This window comes from Martes martes, assembly GCF_963455335.1.
Source record: "Martes martes genome assembly, chromosome: 9".
Taxonomy (NCBI): Eukaryota; Metazoa; Chordata; class Mammalia; order Carnivora; family Mustelidae; genus Martes; species Martes martes.
In genome coordinates this window covers 99020431-99038237 of record NC_137896.1, presented here as the reverse complement: position 1 = coordinate 99038237, position 17807 = coordinate 99020431, and the positions used below count along the sequence as shown (strand labels likewise).

General features: G+C 49.2%; 1 protein-coding gene and 1 pseudogene across 3 annotated transcripts in view; both read right to left on the bottom strand.

Moving 5' to 3' along the window:
* The window catches only part of TCF7L1 (transcription factor 7 like 1), a 152833-nt gene that overhangs the window by 98208 nt on the left and 36818 nt on the right, over positions 1-17807 (bottom strand). The gene's annotated exons all lie outside the window — the stretch shown is intronic.
* LOC308349856 (large ribosomal subunit protein uL22-like) lies at positions 13077-13670 on the bottom strand (annotated as a pseudogene). Its single transcript has one exon. The product of its transcript is annotated as a large ribosomal subunit protein uL22-like (transcript).

Below are 17807 nucleotides of genomic sequence, written 5' to 3'. Positions count from 1 at the left end.
CGCACGGGCCACACCATTTCACAGCCAGTCCCGTGACTTGGCCCAATCTGAGCTAGGACAGGACATTCGTCTCGAAGTCCTTACGTTGTGCCAGTGTCTTCGAGAGAGGCAGTGGGGTCTGATGTTAGAAGCCAGCAACACATTAAGTGGATCCCCATCCTTCCATGAGCCATGGAGCAAATCAACACCTCTGAAGGCCACGCATCTGTCCCAGTGGGATGGTGACCACCTCCCCAGGTGGTGGGGGAAACCTCTTCCCCTGCTGTCCTCAGCACAGATGCCGCCACCCCCCTGTCTGAGGGCAGTTTGCAAAGCGTCCATGTTGTTTCATTTCCCCAGCTGAATTGTGAGGCTCTGAAAGTCTGCTTAAGATTCCTATTTTTTTTAACACCATGGTCCCAGTAAAGGTGTGTGTTTCCTCTTCTGCTTTTCTCTTAAAACTTAGCTTCTACTGCCAGGAGCTTAGAGCGGTTCAGTTGGCTAAATGTCTGACTCTCGACTCTTGGTTTTGCTCAGGTCATGATCTCAGGGTCTGCAGATCCAGCCCTGCATCGGGCTCCACGCTCAGCGGGGAGTCTGCTTCCCCTCTCCCTCAGCCCCTTCGCCCGCTTGTACACTTAGTTGCTACTGAGGTAGAAATTATGACAATCACTTGGTTCTCTGCCCCAGAGTAATGCTTGCAGCCGCCCTCACCTTAGCACAAAAGAGCCTGAGCCCTTATCTCCACGAATCTCAGCCACAAGCCTTAGGAGGCCATTTAATTATTTCTGAGCCTCAGTTATTCCATCTGTAAATGGGAATAATAATCTTTCCTACCTCAAAGTGTTTAAAGTACTTACAATGCATATGTTTTACGTGTGTGTGTGTGTGCGTGCGTGTAAAAACAGCTTAAAGTATAAGACAAATGAAGTATTACACAGAAAGCACTTAATCCAGTCAGTTCCCAGTGAATGGAAGATTCTATTTCTTCAGCTAATACCACTACTACTACTGCAATCAGCAAAATGCAACTTTGCGAAGCTGGGGAACACCAGGCCCCCCTGGCATTCTGGTCTGTGTTTTTCACTCCTCACGGTTCTCAGTGTGGTCCTAGGGTGCCCGAGCCACAATGAAGACACAAGCCAGAACTGAGAGCCAGGGGTTTCCAGGGTGCTGGCTGCCAAATGGCACAAGCCACAGGGAGCCGATTAAGTCCATGCCCCCAAATCCACATCCACTACCAAGTGGTTCCAAGCCAGCCCAAGGTACTGCCCCTTCCTGCAAACTGGCCTCTGGTTGATCTTGCAGATTCCAGAGACAGGCCACAAGATCCTCTATGGCCACTTGCTGCCTTGAAAATGTTTTGTCCCTTCAGGGTCTCAATTCTACTGTCCCTTCAAACATGAGGCGATCCCAGTTCTTTCAGAAGGTTGCCCGTACCCCAGGGACAGAGGACACTGTAGCCTCTTCAAAGAACAGTAAAGTGCATCTACATCTGTGCATCCTCGGCCTAAATAAAGGAGCATCAACCCGGTTCACCCATTCAACAAGCACTTACTGAGAGCCTAGGGGATGTAGGACTATGGAGACAAAAAAGACAAGGTCTCCATTCTTAAGCAGGGGATCAGATGGGTGATCCATAAAGATAAAAGCTGAAGGTCAGAGCCAAAGATAAGCTCCAGCAGGTCCATGCTTGCACATTCCTCCCTCGCTGCAAGGTATTCCCACCCCTCCCTTCCCGAGCCCCCAAGTGCACGGAATGAATGAGCCCCAAATGGCTGCCCAGCGTCACCCCTCTGGGCTCACTCCTGGGCCCCGGGCTCCGCTGAACAATCGGGGCTTCTGGAGGCAGGCCGAGCAGGCGCATTCTCATGTGCAAGGCCCACAGCGCCCTTCTCAGCTGATTGTGTCCAGGCGGCCGGGGTCTCCGAGGCGCATGAATGCCCTTGAATGGGCCCATTCAGACTGATGGACAGGAGCTGAAAGCTGCACACACACAAAAGCCACTGGGCAGCCGGGAGGGCTCCAGCCCCGGGGTTTGCCCACGGGAAGGGAGGCCACCACTCCACAAAGAGCAGTGTGAAGACTTCTCTACATTTTCAATGGCATCTCTGGGTGCCAACCACACAGTACCCCCACCACCACCTCCACGTGGGTAACAGCAGCACACGATGGCAATGCATGGAGAAAGCTGAGGGGGGAGAGGTAGAAATGAGAAGCCAACAAACAACAAATAAACAGAATACCTTTTTTTTTTTTTTTTTTTTAAATAGCAAGATGGGGCTCTGGGCCAGAGGAGCTGAAGGGTGCCTCCATGTGCTTAGCGCGTACTCTGGTCAGGGCTGCATTCCTGACACCCACGGTGACCTTTAAGGACTCCGGCTGACCTGAGATTGTTTAACACGTCACCAAGAAAAATGATCTCGAAAGGACGCAGCCACTCGTTCAATGAGGATTGGAAAAACCTGGTCCCATTCTTGTGCCACTCACTTGGGAGTTTTCTGGCGGCTGGGGGCATCTCTGAACTGACATTTGTATTTTTAAAACAGGACCAGGAAGAGGAGAGCCACCCACCTGGAATTCTTTTAATTGCTTCAAGGGGAGGGCAGGCTCAGCCGGTCAGAAGAGCAGAGAAATCTATTTACACTGTTGCACACAAATATTTTATGCTCACAGGCAGGTGGCTACTCTTGGAAGGGATGAGTCTCAGCAACCCGGATCATATTACTTTAGAAACAATCCCCCAAAAGATAATTAAAGATAGTTCCTCCTCATAATGCAATACTATAAAGCGCAATTAAAATTAAATTAGCTTGTCACAGTAAAAAAGATGGATTACATTCTTGGGCTTCCCGACCCAGAGTTAGTAATTCATGGAGAGAAGCAAGAAGTCTGTGAGTGAGGAGCAGTTTTACTGAGGAAGTAGTAAATGTTCAGATAAATTCTGTGAACAGATCAAGATAACATGGAGACAGGTATGCACCCTGGCACAATGATCAGTTTTCTTACATTTGTTACATTTTTTAAAATAACGGAATACTTCAAATATATAAAAAGGACAGAGAACAACATAAAAACCAATAAACCCATCAACCCAAAATCACAAATGGTAACATTTTGTCACAGTCACTGTTTCCCTGGGTTTTGTTTTTTTATTTTTTTTTATTTTTTATTTTATTTTTTTAAGGAAATAAAATGTTATAGAACCAGAAGAAGCCACCTGCCCTCCCTCCACAGAGGCAACACGTCTGTATTTTTATAGGTTTGCCATTATCGATGCAACATAAACAGACCATAACATTGTTTTCCAAGTTCTTTTTAACTTTTTAGTTTGAAATAATTATACCCTGACGGGAAAAGAAAGGAATAGGGTGGTCCCACACACTCTTCATCCAGACGCCCCCAATGTAAACACCCCGCACACAGAACTATAGTACAACCATCACAACCAGCGTAGTGAGACTGGCCCAATCCACAGAGCTTATTCCGATTTTACCAGGTTGGGTTTTTTTGTTTTTTGGGTTTTTTTAGATTTTATTTATTTATTAGAGAGCGAGAGAGAGCATGAGCAGAGGGAGGGGCAGAGGGACAAGCAGACTCCCCGCTAAGCCCAATCCCAGGACCCCAAGATCATAACCTGAGCCAAAGTCACTTAACCAAGCCACCCAGGTGCCCCAAGATTTTACCAGTTTATGTTGGCGGGGGTGGGGGTGGAGGGAGGAGAATGCATGCAAGTTGATCACATGTGTACCTTTGTATAACCACCACAATCAAGTCATCCAACTGTCCTATGCCTACAAGACTCCCCCGTGCTACCCCTTCACGAGGAGGCCGCCAATCACCTACCCCATCTCTAACTCCTGACAACACTGACCTGTTCCCACCTCTGACTGTATTATTTCAAGAATGTTAGGTAAGTGGAACAGCGTAGTATGTAGGGTTTGGAGGGTGGCTGTTTTACACGGCATCTTTTCACTAAGGTCCATCTACACTGTTGCATGTACTAGTCATTCGCTCCCTTCTACTGCTGAGTAGTGTTCCCTGGTGTAGATGCACCACAGTTCCTTGAACCATTCATCATTGAAGGACTTCTTGGTAGTTTCCAGTTTGTGGCGATTTTGAGTAATGACGTTACGAACACTGGCATATAAATTTCTTTGTGAACATAAGAGAAAGGCCCGAAAAGAGTCTAAGTAATTTTGAAAAAGAATAAAGGTAACTTTTTCACCAATGTGAAGGATTACTATATAGCTACAGTAATTGTGGCCCCGTAGTAGTGGTAGAGGGATAAACATGTACATCAATGAAACAGAACACAGAACACACAATCAGCCTCACACTAATATGCCCAGGTGATTTTTGGTAACAGTGCAATGAATTCAATGGGGAACGTATAGCCTTTTCAACGAACAGCGCTGGAACAACTAGACATCAAATAACATCGACCTCAACTTCAATTTCATACTTTATATATAGGGTAACTCAAAATGGATCATAGACTTAAATGTAAAATATGAAACTGTAAAACTTTTAGGGGAAAAAAAAATACAGGACACATGGAGATAACGAGTTCTGTAATTCACAGAACACCAGGAAGAGCCTCTTAACACAACTTCTCTGGTGTGTCCCAGATGACTGAAATTCCACTATTAGACAGTCATACCTTTGGCTTAGGGGCTCATCCAGAAAATTCCTTGGGGAGAGATAAGATATAAGCTTTAAATCCTGGGGTGAATCAAATTTCAAGAACTCTCCAGCTCACAGCTAAGAGGAAGCTCTAAAAAGAAATAAAACGAAAACATGCACTATATACTTGGGAGAAAAGAGGAGGTTAGAAAGGAGTCAGAGGAAAAAGATGACCTTCTGACAAGTTCCACCTACTTGATAACGCCAAGGTCAGCTCTTCCGAAATCTCTAACTAGTTCACAATCATTGGTGGTGGTGAGGCTGGTGATAAATTTTCACCAAACTAAATTCATCCAACACGAGCAGACATTCATACCAGGTGTGCACCAACTTATACGTGATGAAGAGTGTGTACACAGGGGTAAGAGAATAGGGAGTTGTTGATGTTTCCTCAGTAGAGTACAGATCTAGCTCAAAACAAATCATTTCTATTCTAAACAGGGCAACAGTATGGAAGATGTATTTATTACCTATCTAGCATCTTCCTTCCTGGGTTTATTATTTCTTTTATGTGGATGTTTTATGGACTCACTCAAGCAAATGCCTTTTGGGGGACTTGTTCTTAGAGTATCCTAGTTACAGATACACTGGACATACCACCAACTTCAAAAGAATCAAAAACAAAGAGCTTTTAGCCCTACAACTGTAGAAACAAAATTTTCCCCTATGCTAGTTCAGAAGGCACGATGGATGCCATATGGTCATGTAATCATATTTAATAAACCATGAATTTGTGTCATATAATCTGAAGTCTAAGAGTCATGGAAACAACAGAAATGAAAATTTTAAATCCAGGAAGGGTGGTCCCATGAGGTATCAGGCTACCATTTCTTGTTTTTTCGGGTAAGAGTGTTCAGAGAGGCAGCATCAAGTCTCCACAGCGCCCCCTAGGGCAAGGAGGAGTCACAGCAGGTTGCCACAAGCTCTCAGCTCTTCCATGTCACTTTGAAGGGGCCCTGAAAACATTCCCCAGGTATTCTCTCCTGACTGGGATGTCAACCCTTATCTCCTAGCCAGGCTTCTCAGAGAATATGACGCTCAAGTTAAAATGAGGCAGCAGCGCATACAAACACACTGGGAGGCTGAGCCTTCACCAACGTGAGCCAAACAGGCAATGAGGGCCCTCTCAGTTCTGACCATGTTTCTCTCTACCAGCTAGCCACAAAAAGCCACCACAGGCCATAGCTGCCACAGTCGTAGTGCAGTGTGGCACCTCAGGCTTGGACACAGTCATTCTCTCACTGAAGGCAGCTTCCTGAGAAAACTCGTGAGCACAGACTGGACAACGCTCTCAGGACCAAAGGCCACTCTGAGGCAAGCGAGCTTCTGTGAGGTGCCGGAGCTGCCCCAAGGTTAAGTGTGAGGGCTGTAACGTCTGACTCCTGCCCAGGACTGGGCGATGCGCCTGGCCTTCCTGTGCCTCAGCGGCCTCATCTGTAAAACACTATGCGTGGATTCCTGAGTCGATCCACAGGCCTGGCAGAGTAGGTCCTCAGTGCGGGCTGCTTATTACGACCTCACTCCTTGTCCCTAGCACACACGCACCCAAAGCTGATTTCCCAGGCATTCCTCAGTCCCTGCCTAGGCAATCACATTCTTGAGGAAAGGGAAATTCTTCACCCAAGACTAAGAAAGTTTCAGAGTACTGGAACAAGCTCCAGATGTGTAGCCAGAGAACTGAGATACAGGCAGGCAGACCCCATCACTCAACTTCGCTGTGACATCCTGGAGCAGGCCCTTGACCTCTCTGAGATGCTAGAGTCTTCTCCTCGTTGTGAGGATCACAAGGGCTCGTGTGAGAGACCTCACACCTGGCCAGAACAGGAGCTCTTGGGCCAAGTCACCTGGCAAAGGCCCACTTCCTGACATGAGCAGGCCCAGGCAGAGCTGCATAGGACTGGGCACTCAAATTGAGGGAAACATAGTCACTGAGAGCCTGCCTTGCCCCGGCCTCCATACCAAGAGAGGGGACATCAGCAGGGCTACCCTCTCAGTCCACACACAGAGGCATCCACGTGAAGAGGATTCAGTGCCGCAGCCTTGTGCTTACACCTGCCAAGGGTGGGCCAGGAAAGGGTGGATGGATGATATCATCCTCCACTGGGCTCTCCAGGTAAGGAAGCCGGCCTCCGACTGTCACACTCTGAGGGCTGAGTTGTGAGGAAGCCTCTTTGCAATCACCATCACGAAGATGCCAGAACCACCAAAAACTAGAAGACCTTTTTCCTGCAAGCTGTCTCTTAAATGTGTCCGTTGTCCCTTCATTCCCCTCCAACAGCCAATCTAGGCACTCGTCACTAAACTTCTAAAATCATCTTCAGGCCACCTTCCCCCTGAGATATCCCACAATCCTTAGCCAGACTCTACTTTCCATAACTTTGCCTCTAACAGGCCTGGTCCAGCCCCTCTTCCTGACTGTCAAGGCAGCTCAGGCCATTCCTCAGGCCTCTTTTGGTGCCTTACCCTCAGGGCCCCTTTGCTGACTAGAATGCCTTCTCCTTTTTTTTTTTTTTTCCAGATTTATTGAGATATAACTGACATATTACATTGGGTAAGTTTAAGGTATACAACATACTGATTTGACTGTGTATCTGTTGTGAAACCCGGCACGCCTTCTATCCACCCGGGTCCTGCCTGGCATTTACAGCTGTCAGAGTCGCTCCACAGAAAGATCCCTCCAGATTTCGAGCCTACACAGACACTTCATTTTTCTTTTAAATGAATTTCTCTCTCAAATACCTGGCCTTAAGATGGAACCTGCCACACTCCACGTGAACAGTCCCGGTACTGTGCCATGCAGCAGGGCTCCATACTCCTGGACTGCCACGGCGGTTCAAAAGCTCTACTTCTACCCTTGAGTCAAAGATCCACCTCACTCTGTCTAACTCCTGTTCTGGTCTCACCTTCCCCTTGTCTTCCCCCTAGAACTACTCATTATATCCCACCCCTTCTCACGACTTTACAACATCATGGCGGCCAACATGGCCCATCACCTTCTGCCTTCTCCTGGGCGCCTCTGTCTCGCTATCATGTTTGTCTAAGCCTTGCTAAAACTGCAGCTCCCACAACTAACCCTGAAGCCCCAGAACTGGGCTGAGAAGTACAGACTCATTAGGGCCATTCTCTACCTTGAGCTGGCCTCTCTCCTTCAACAACTGGCCAACACACTTGCCATCCCGGTTGAGCCCTTGCGTCTTTTATGGATTGCTCTGGCCTCGAGAACTAAGTAGGTTCACTGAAAATGGCCTGGAGGGGTGTCCTCTTGCATCCCCTGGGGCGCTAAGCACAGGAAGGCATGTAACAACTACCTATCAATTCACCCACTGATTTTACCCCAAAACAGGTTTGGACCAAATGACATGCCTATTCACCATGGCTAAGATTCAGACTACAAAACACCTCCTGCCCTAGGCGAGTACAGGTTTGAGTCAGCAGGCGACAGACATGAAGAAAGACACCAAGAAGGAACTAGGAACATCCAAAACAAAGTCAACTGTGCACAATAATTACTTGACTACTGTTTGCAGCGTTCTTCCCTATATATAAGACATAAAAGTTGGACTAGGGATACCATGGACCATCCATCAAGGGACCTAAGACTCAAGTGACTCAGGTTTACACTAACATGGGGGGACAAATTGGAAATTCAATAATGACCTCCACTGCGTGCTGCCTTCTTCTTTTTTTTTTTTTTTTAAGATTTTATTTATTTGACAGACAGAGATCGCAAGTAGGCAGAGAGGCAGGCAGAGAGAGAGAGGAGGAAGCAGCCTCCCCGTGGAGCAGAGAGCCCGATGCGGGACTCGATCCCAGGACCCTGGGATCATGACCTGAGCCGAAGGCAGAGGCTTTAACCCACTGAACCACCAGGTGTCCTGCGTCCTGCCTTCTTGAAAGGCACCTGTGCCACGAGTAAATGCAAATCTTGATTTTCTTCACATACTTGAAATGGTTTTTGAAATCTAGTATTTCAAGCAGGGATCAGGTGCAATCAGGACACTTTATAAAAATGTTTTTATTTATTTATTTATTTGAGAGCAAGAGAGAGTGAGACAGAGCACAAGTGGTGTGAGTGGGCAGAGGGACAAGCAGACTCCCTGCTGAGCAGGGAGCCTGACTTGGGGCTCGATCCCAGGACCCGGAGATCACGACTTGAGCTGAAGTCAGACGCTTAACCCACTGAGCCACCCAGGTGCCCCCAAGATGCTTCTGAATTGTGGCCAAGACAGTGCCATTTTATTTTCCTCCTGGGCCCAGGAAAAGACATTTCTCAGATGCCCTTGGAGTTAAGTGGGAGAACTGTGACTGACTTCTGCTCTCTCTCATCCCTCCTGCCCTGACTGGCTTCGGTGGAGAGTGGAGAAGCCCTGGAACGGTGGTTCTCCATGCACGGCCCCAGGACCAGCAGCAGCAGCAGTAGCTGGAACTTGTTAGAAATGCAGGCTCTGCAGGAATGGGCCCTAGCAATCTTGCTACGGTGACTGATGGGAACCAATGCTCTGAAAGGTGACAGAACTTTTAAATGGAAAGGTTTGGGTTCCAGAAGGAAGTGCAGTGCTACAGGCTTGCACTGGAGACAGAAATTAACTTGCGCCGGCTAAGCCATCTGAGGGATCATTTTGTTAAAGAGGTATTCTGTCCCAACAAGGATCACCGGGCTTCTATGAGTGAGGGCCATTTCCCACCTGGGGTTTCCCAATGTCAAAAGCTGGCCGGACAAGCTCTCTGGAGAGCATGGAGCTGGGGTTACTTTATCCCGGCTGTCGATAGCCCACACAGGGACCCTTTCTACCCACTCATTCATTCGTTCCCAGTCGGGCTGGTATGTTAACAATGGGGGAAGCGGAAGTCACGGCAGGACCAGGATCAGATAGCGGCCAGCTGCTGGTGTTAACACATTCCTGCCCCCCTCCAGCCCTCCTGCCTGCCACAGGCTGCCTGGCACCCCAGGCCAGCACTGCCCGAGTGTGGGCCCCCATTCACAGGCAGCCAGGATCAGGGAGCCTGTGCTGGCAGCTCTAGCAGCTCCGGGGCTGGAGCCTTGAATGTCCGTCCACCTTTCCACCTGTGACATTCAAGTTCAGTTCTGAGGGCCCTGTCTCTCCTTGTGACCGTCGTTGCCTTTCCTCTCCAAATGAAATCCCACCTACTCCTCAAGGTCTGCTTCACATCCTGCCTCTTCCACAAGGCCACAGACAGCTCTGTTCTCCTGCATCCTTGGGCATTCTGTATCTGACATTCTCGGTGTGGCCTCGGCCATCCCCTGGGCCCACCCAACGCGGTTTAATTGTGTTACACAGAGTTCTGTGTCTCCCCATTAAATGACAGTTCTTGAGGGTAGGGGCTACATTGCATGCCTTTCCTTTAGGCCACTCCCCAGTCTGGGCACCAGACAAAGGGCACTCATTACACTTGATGCTTAGTGCTCATGGAGTGAGGTACTGGGAGACCAGCAGCCCCCAGGTGTGTCCCCTGATGATACCGTACACATAACCACAGGACCAATAAACCTAGATTTAAGATGCAGACCAGTGGGTGGGAGGGGAAGGGAACTGGGTGACGGGCACTAAGGAGGGCACTCGATGTAATGAGCACTGGATGTTCTATGCAACCAGTGAATCACTAAATTTGACCCCTGAAACTAATAATACACTACATATTAACTAAGTTGAATTTAAATTAAAAAAAAAAAGGATGCAGACCAGTTTTCTTTGCTGGGGGCACATGATGGCCTCAGACTTTCTCCTCCAAGCAGCGTCCCCTTCCCTCTCCTCCACCAGCCTCTGGCTCCTCTGTGATTATTCCATCACAAAAGAGAATGCTTCTCCCTGGCTCCAGGGGCTGCCCTGCATTCTGGATTCTCTCACTTCTCTCGCTGTGCTCAATTCTCTCCCTTATCACATATTCTTTGTTCCCATGGGCTGTTTGTTTCCTGGGCTGCCTGGCCCAACAAGCAGGGACGGGCTCAGCACAGAAGCACACAGTCCTCCGACAGCCTCCTAGATCTCCTTCAGCCTTCCAAAGCAGGCCCTTTCCCTGGGCACTTGTAAAGGACGTGGCTGACTGACTTACACTTCATTTCTGGCCACACACCCAACTGAACGAAGAATGCATTCCCTCCACGCTTCCCCCGCCCCCGAAGCGTGCTGGCCACTCCTGTTTGGCAGGTCTGCTCACCAGGTGCCCCAGCCCTCTCAGAGGTGCCCCCTGCTCACCACACTTCCCTCTTTTCGAAGTCTCCTCCCCAATCCCCTAGAAGAATCCCAAGCCAGGCAGGACCCCAGAGCAGCCTCAGAAATTGAAGAAACGTGACTCTGCAAGGTTCCCCTTTCTCTCTTCTCAGGAGAAGCAGCTGACTACCCCAGTCCAGTAGCAGCTATCCAGCACGCCAGCAGAAGGGGAACATCTGTAGTGAGCCCTGAGCAAGGTGGGCCTCAGGGCCAGCCCTGGGAGGCATGTGCTTCAGACCCGCAAGGGAGGAGACCGTTCAGTCACCTGTTCTTTGTTGGCCACATGGCATTAAAGAAATCACAGAACCTCAGAGCACCTCAGTCTCCCTACCCGTGAGACACGGCGGACAGGGCCAATAGGTACTAAGCTCCCAGGGCTGTTATAAAGATGACGCCAGGGAATGAACAGACACTTGGAACAGCGCCTGGTGTGGAGGGCACGCTCCAGAGGTCAGCGCTTCCTTATGCTTATTATTTCCTGAGGCCTCCCTTCAGGAGGTCACTAATCTCTGAAGAATGTGAAAGGCAAGGAGAGACCAGAAGATAAAGGCAAAGGGGTGCTCACGACCACAGAACCCTCCAGAATCCATATCCTCCATAGAAGAGCATCCAAAAACCTTCAGGATTATGATGCAAGATGGAGCTCAAGCCTTCTAAATCCCTCACCTGGGAGCTGAGTGATGACTAAGGGGGTAATGATGACTACACACAGAGGCCATTTAACTAAACATTAAACTCAGTTAAACACTTTCATCTCAGGGCACCTCGGTGGCTCAGTCATTAAGCCTTTCGGCTCAGGTCATGATCCCAGGGTCCTGGGATCCAGCCCCACATCAGGCTCCCTGCTCAGCGGGAAGCCTGCTACTCCCTCTCCCACTCCCCCTGCTTGTGTTCCCTTTCTCTCTGTGTGTCTCTAGCAAATAAATTAAAAAAATAAATAAATAAACACATTCATTTCAATTCTGCAGATTTCTATGTTTTGAAAAAAGTATGTACATGTGTGTATACACATATATTCATATACATAGATTTTTGAGCTTAAAAATACTTTTCCCTGATAAGCACCAGGGAAGGCACCTAGATGCTATCAAGAATGTTACAGGAGGCGCCTGGGGGGCTCAGTCGGTTAAGCGTCCTAGTGATTTCGGCTCAGGTCATGGTCTCAGGATCCTGGGATCTAGCCCCACATCAGGCTCCCTCCCTGCTCAGTGGAGTCTGCTTCTCCCTCTGCCCATTCCCCTGCTTGGGCACATGTGCGTTCGTGCACGCGCGCGCTCTCTCTCTCACAAATAAATAAAATCTTTAAAATAAATAAATAAATAATTGTTTAAAAAAAAAAAAAAAGAATGCTACACTCTGAGAGAAACTCACAGGACCCTCTTTCCTTTGTGGAGACACAGGGGGAAAGGAAAGGCTGGGGAGGAACTGTTAAAGGGGAGGCAGCGCATGTAATGGGCTGGCTGCGGGGTTAGCCACAACCAGCACAGCGCCCACCACGCTGTCGGCAGGCAACGGCAACATGGGACTTCATAGGGGAAGAGGCAGGAAAGTGATCCAGGCTGAGACTGATCTAGGCTGAGGAAGTAGTGCAAGCAAAGGCTGGGCAGAGTGAAGACATGTTGCCTGTTTAAAGAGCAGGAAGGAGTCTGGAAGGGCCACACTGCAGACAACAAGGACGGCATTAGGAGAGATCAACGTAATTGTGTTGGCAAATGTCAGCACACAGATTCAGCAAACATTTGTCAAGCCCCTACTGTGTAGCAGACACTAGGGGCCCAATAGCGAACATGACAGGCAGGGGTCTCTGCCATGTAGGATGGACATTCTCCTAGGGATGTTGGGCAGAACAGCTGCCTGAACCCCATACAGATTCCCGGGCCCCCCCCCCCCAGATGCTGATTCAGCAGGTCTTCGTGAGCCCCAAGACACTGATTTTTTTTTTTAAAGATTTTATTTATTTATTTGACAGAGATCACAAGTAGGCAGAGAGGTAGGCAGAGAGAGAGGAAGGGAAACAGGCTCCCTGCTGAGCAGAGAGTTGGATACGGGGCTCCATCCCAGGAGGATCCCAGGACAGGGTTTGATCCCAGGACTCTGGGATCATGACCCGAGCAGAAGGCAGAGGCTTTAACCCACTGAACCACCTAGGCGCCCCAAGACTGATTTTTTTTTAGCCTGTTTTTACTTTGGTTTGCATTTCTTTGTGCAGAACTTACTGCTACTAGGCCTAAGTTTTTGTTTCTTCAGTTTCTTCTGGGAGATCTTTTTCTTCTATCCAACCTCTTCTTCTGGTTTAGGAACAATGTACTCTTTTTCAGTAAAGATCATCTCAACATGGAAGCGAGGAGAGCTCAGGTATGTGTGAATCCGCCCATGAGCTCTGCAAATTCTACACCCCATCTTGGGGGCTTTGCTCACCTGGCTGTGTGCAATGACCAGAGAGGGCATCGACCTTTAAACCCTTAAGTTCTGCATTAGTCTCTGCATCTTCAAGCATGTGCAGTAAAAATTCAGTACTCTTCTTGGGCTGTCAACCCTGGATCCAGCCCCACTCTGGCCTGGGCACACCTCCCAACTCCACCATTGCCCTGATGGAATGGTACACACTGCTTCTGCAAAGTGACATCTTTTAGACACTTGGTGGCTTTTCGGATATGCATGCCCTGGACGGCCTGGGCAGCTTCATATGTGTTCTTAAAGTGAACACGAAGATGTGAACCTCTTGATTTGCATGATTTTTGCAGGGTTTTCTGGGTCCAGTGAAGAACAAACCATTTTCAGAGATTTTGAAAGTGTAATTCTGATACACATTTGGGGGAACACCGATCTGAACCCACCAAACTCTCAAGAGGGCCTACATGCCTTTAACAGCACCCCTCCCTGGACCTGAATTCCCTCCAGAGAAGGAGGGCCTATCAAACTGTAAAGTGTCCCATAAAAAAATAAGCTATTATGATTGATGCTGGGTTATTATCCCAACTTTGGACAGATCTGACCTTCTAGAGAGCTGAATTTGCAGCCTGGGACACCCTTCAGCTGTTTGCAACACAGCTCCTGTCCCCTCCCCTCTCCTCTTTCCCTCCAGAGCTCAGCAAAGTTCCTTCTCTGGTAAGACTCAGGACCACCTGCCCCTCACCACACCCAGGGCAAGCTCCCATAGCTCCAGCTCCCTCTTAACATCTGAGTCATGGCACCGACCCAGTGTTTGGCCTGGTGCTCTGATGGGGCAGGAGAACATTCCGGCAGCCCCTCCAACAGTCCTCCTAGACACAGACCATATGCCTCTCTGTTGTTTTCCATTTCCCTCCTTAACAGAGGTGAGATAGGCTTTGGGAAGCTCCTATTTTCTCTATCAAAATAATATTATGGGGGCGCCTGGCTGGCTCATCAGAAAGCGTGAGGCTCTTGATCTCAGGGTCATGAGTTTAAGCCCTACACTGGGTGTAGAGATTACCAAAAAAATAAAAAAGACTTTAAAAAAAGTTTAAAAAATAAAACATAAAAAACCCAGAGTTAGGGGCACCTGGGTGGCTCAGTGGGTTAAGCCTCTGCCTTCGGCTCAGGTCATGATCCCAGGGTCCTGGGATCGAGCCCCACATCGGGCTCTCTGCTCAGCAGGGAGCCTGCTTCTCCCTTCCTATCTGCCTGCCTCTCTGCCTACTTGTGATTTCTCTCTCTGTCAAATAAAAAATTTAAAAAAAAAATTCGTTTAAAAAAAAAAAAAAAACCCAGAGTTAACTTAAAAAAAAAAAAAAAAAGATACCATGGATCCCAAGCATCAGGAACGCTGACTTTCTACTTACTCAAAATGAAACTAAAAAGCCCATCTATTGTCTTCAACAAAGTTTTTCAAGCACCGACTCCTTCTGGCCCTCCTCTTGTGGACCTGGCTATCAGCAGTCTGCGCCTGCCCTTCTAAGGGTTAGCATCCCAGAATGTTCCATGGGGCCCCAAACAAGCACTACCAAAACCAGACATCAGAAGCTCCCCAGGCCTCTTTTGCTGTCCCCTGGGAGAGCCGACTGCACAGAATGGGGCCTTTCTTAGCCAGGCCCCTTACGTCTGGGCTCTTCTCCCTGGCTTTCTCCCACTGCCTATGACACGGCCTTTTCCCCCACTTCGCCAATATCTTCTTCCCCCTTCCTACTTGGGGCCAGAACAGCAAATCCTCTCACTGCAGCCTGTCCTTTGGCAAGTCATCAGCTTGCCAAACGCACTCCTTTCAGAAGCTGTCGTGACTGTCCAGGCCCTTACCAGCATCCCCGCTCGCACCCCAGCCAGACACGATGGGCCCAGAGGGGAAAGCTTGGAAGCCAAGAAAACGAAATTTTTCTCCTGGGCCATGGGAAACTGTCAAGCACCAAGAGGTGCTAGCATGGCGATAAGGCAATGGTAGAAGGACGGACTGGGGAGGGGATAGACTGGAAACTGGCTGGGAACGACTGTAATAGTCTCAGTGAGAAAAAAGAGCAACCCAAGGTGGTGGCAGAGGCAGGAACAGGAACAGTGACCTCCAGAGGGTGGGGAGTCACTGGTACAAGGGCCAAGCGCGACTGCAGCGTGCAGAACTGAGGATTCGCCAGGATGGGGATTACAAGGTGCACTTGAGGGGGGATGATAACAAGCCGGGTCTGCCACAGGAGGCTGAGATGGCCACGGGTCCCGCAGGCAGACACAACACACAACAGGCTCCTTGGCTAACCCCTTGCTGGTCCAAAGTTAACCAAAAAGAGCACCTTGAGGCTTGAAAGCCTCGAGACTCAACATTGGATTCCCAGCCCACATCTCCCCTCCCCTGCCCCAGAGAGGGTCGGTATCCTTGACCTCCTCTCCAGCGGGTGTCCCTCTGACCCAACTGGCCAGTCGCTTGGGTTTGAAGCTGTGCTCGGGGCCTCGCTGAGCTGCGTCCTGAGAAGGAGAATCAGACTCCCGCACATCCCTGAAACCATTAAAAATTAACTCCAGGGGTCTTCTGCAGCTAAAGAAAGTCAGAGAATTTGTTTAGAAGAAAAGAACATTAACTGCTTTTTTTTCTCATTCCGCATCTAACAATAGTCATGACTCAAGAGAAAGGTTGTATTTCTTTCTTTCGAAAAAGGGTAAGAAATCTTTTTTATGCACTTACCGTGGAAAATGCTTAGCTTGTCAAATTCCACATGCTGAAAGGAGGAAAGCAGCAGTGCCCCTAGGCCCTCGCCACACCAGGCAGCTCACTCAGCCCTGTTCTAACCTCTGCAAGGCGTGGCAGGTGAGGGAGGGGTTCAGCGGGGTTGGGGGGGTGGGGGACAGGGCCAGGGGACAGTTTAGCTCTGGGACTTAGCCCAAGTCTCTTGACTACTCTGTCCCGAAAACCAAATAAATCCTCTTTTAGACTACGGCTCTCTACCACACTCATGGTGTTGGGTTTTGCGGGGTGAAGAGGGGAACAAAGACCCGAATCTGAGAGATGCTCTGGCAGAGTGGTTCTCAAAGTGCGGTCCCGGACCAGCAACACCATCATCGTGGGAGAACTTGTTAGAAATGCAGTCTAGGGGCACCAGGGTGGCTCAGTGGGTTAAAGCCTCTGCCTTCGGCTCTGGTCATGATCCCAGGGTCCTGGGATCGAGTCCCGCATCGGGCTCTCTGCTCAGCCAGAGGCCTGCTTCCCTTCCTCTCTCTCTGCCTGCCTCTCTGCCTACTTGTGATCTCTGTCTGTCAAGTAAATAAATAAATCTTAAAAAAAAAAAAAAAGAAAGAAAGAAATGCAGCCTCACAAGGCCCTGCTCCAGACCTACAGAAGCACACACTCCGGGGGCAGTGCCCGGCCATGTGTGATGAGGCCCGCAGGTGATTTGGAGGCATTCGACAACCATTACTCCAACATTTAGACCCTGTTTCATTCCAAGGGAAACCAGAAACTGTTCCGTGCCCAACTGGGAGGAAACAAACTCCAGGTGTTCCCAATTTCACTGGAAAGGTCAACATCAGGTTGAGTTCAAGGTAAGTGGCTCTATTGATTTTAACAGTAATAGGCGACTACTGTTATGCAGCAAACGAAGACAATGTCTGCAGAACAGGGGCGGCTTTGGGGGGAATACAGACCCAAAATGTCTGACATCGGCTCAACCTTCCAGGACCCATACTTTTCCCAGCAGGGGACTCTGAAAGGCCCCCTCACCACGGGTGGCCACTTTTCCCCATCTTGGGTTAATAGCCCCTTTCTTCTCCTCTGCACCCTCTTCTTGACTGTCTCTTCCACCCGAACTCCACTCACCCACAACAGGCTGCAGTCAGGAGGTCCACACCCCACCAGGGCTGCCTGAGGCTCTACTGTGACCCCTCACTTGAGACACCTAAGACAATCATGTTTTAAAACACAGTCCTGGGGCGCCTGGGTGGCTCAGTGGTTTAAAGCCTCTGCCTTCAGCTCAGGTCATGATCTCAGGGTCCTGGGATCGAGCCCCGCATTGGGCTCTCTGCTCGGCAGTGAGCCTGCTTCCTCCTCTCTCCCCCTCTGCCTGCCTCTCTGCCTACTTGTGATCTCTGTCTGTCAAATAAATAAATAAAATCCTTTAAAAAAATAATAATAAAATTAAAATAAAACACAGTCCTGACTATTTCCATGCTTCTCAAAGTTCAAACAAGAGAGGCGACAACCACAGCTAAACCAGACCTTTACCTGAGGCCACAGCACTCTCTGATCCTAGAGACTCAACGAGACCTCAATTTCCCTATATATAAAACGGACAAGTAACTATCTAGTAAGTGCTCATTAAATGTCAGCATTCCTGGCCTGAAGAGCAACAGCCCTCAGAGAGGGTGGGTGGAAGCATCTAGATGCTGGGATTCCAGCACCCACTGCCTTCCTACAACCCCCTCCCCCCAGCCCCTTCTGGAATCTGTAGTGCATAGCAGGAGCTCAAAAAAATGGAG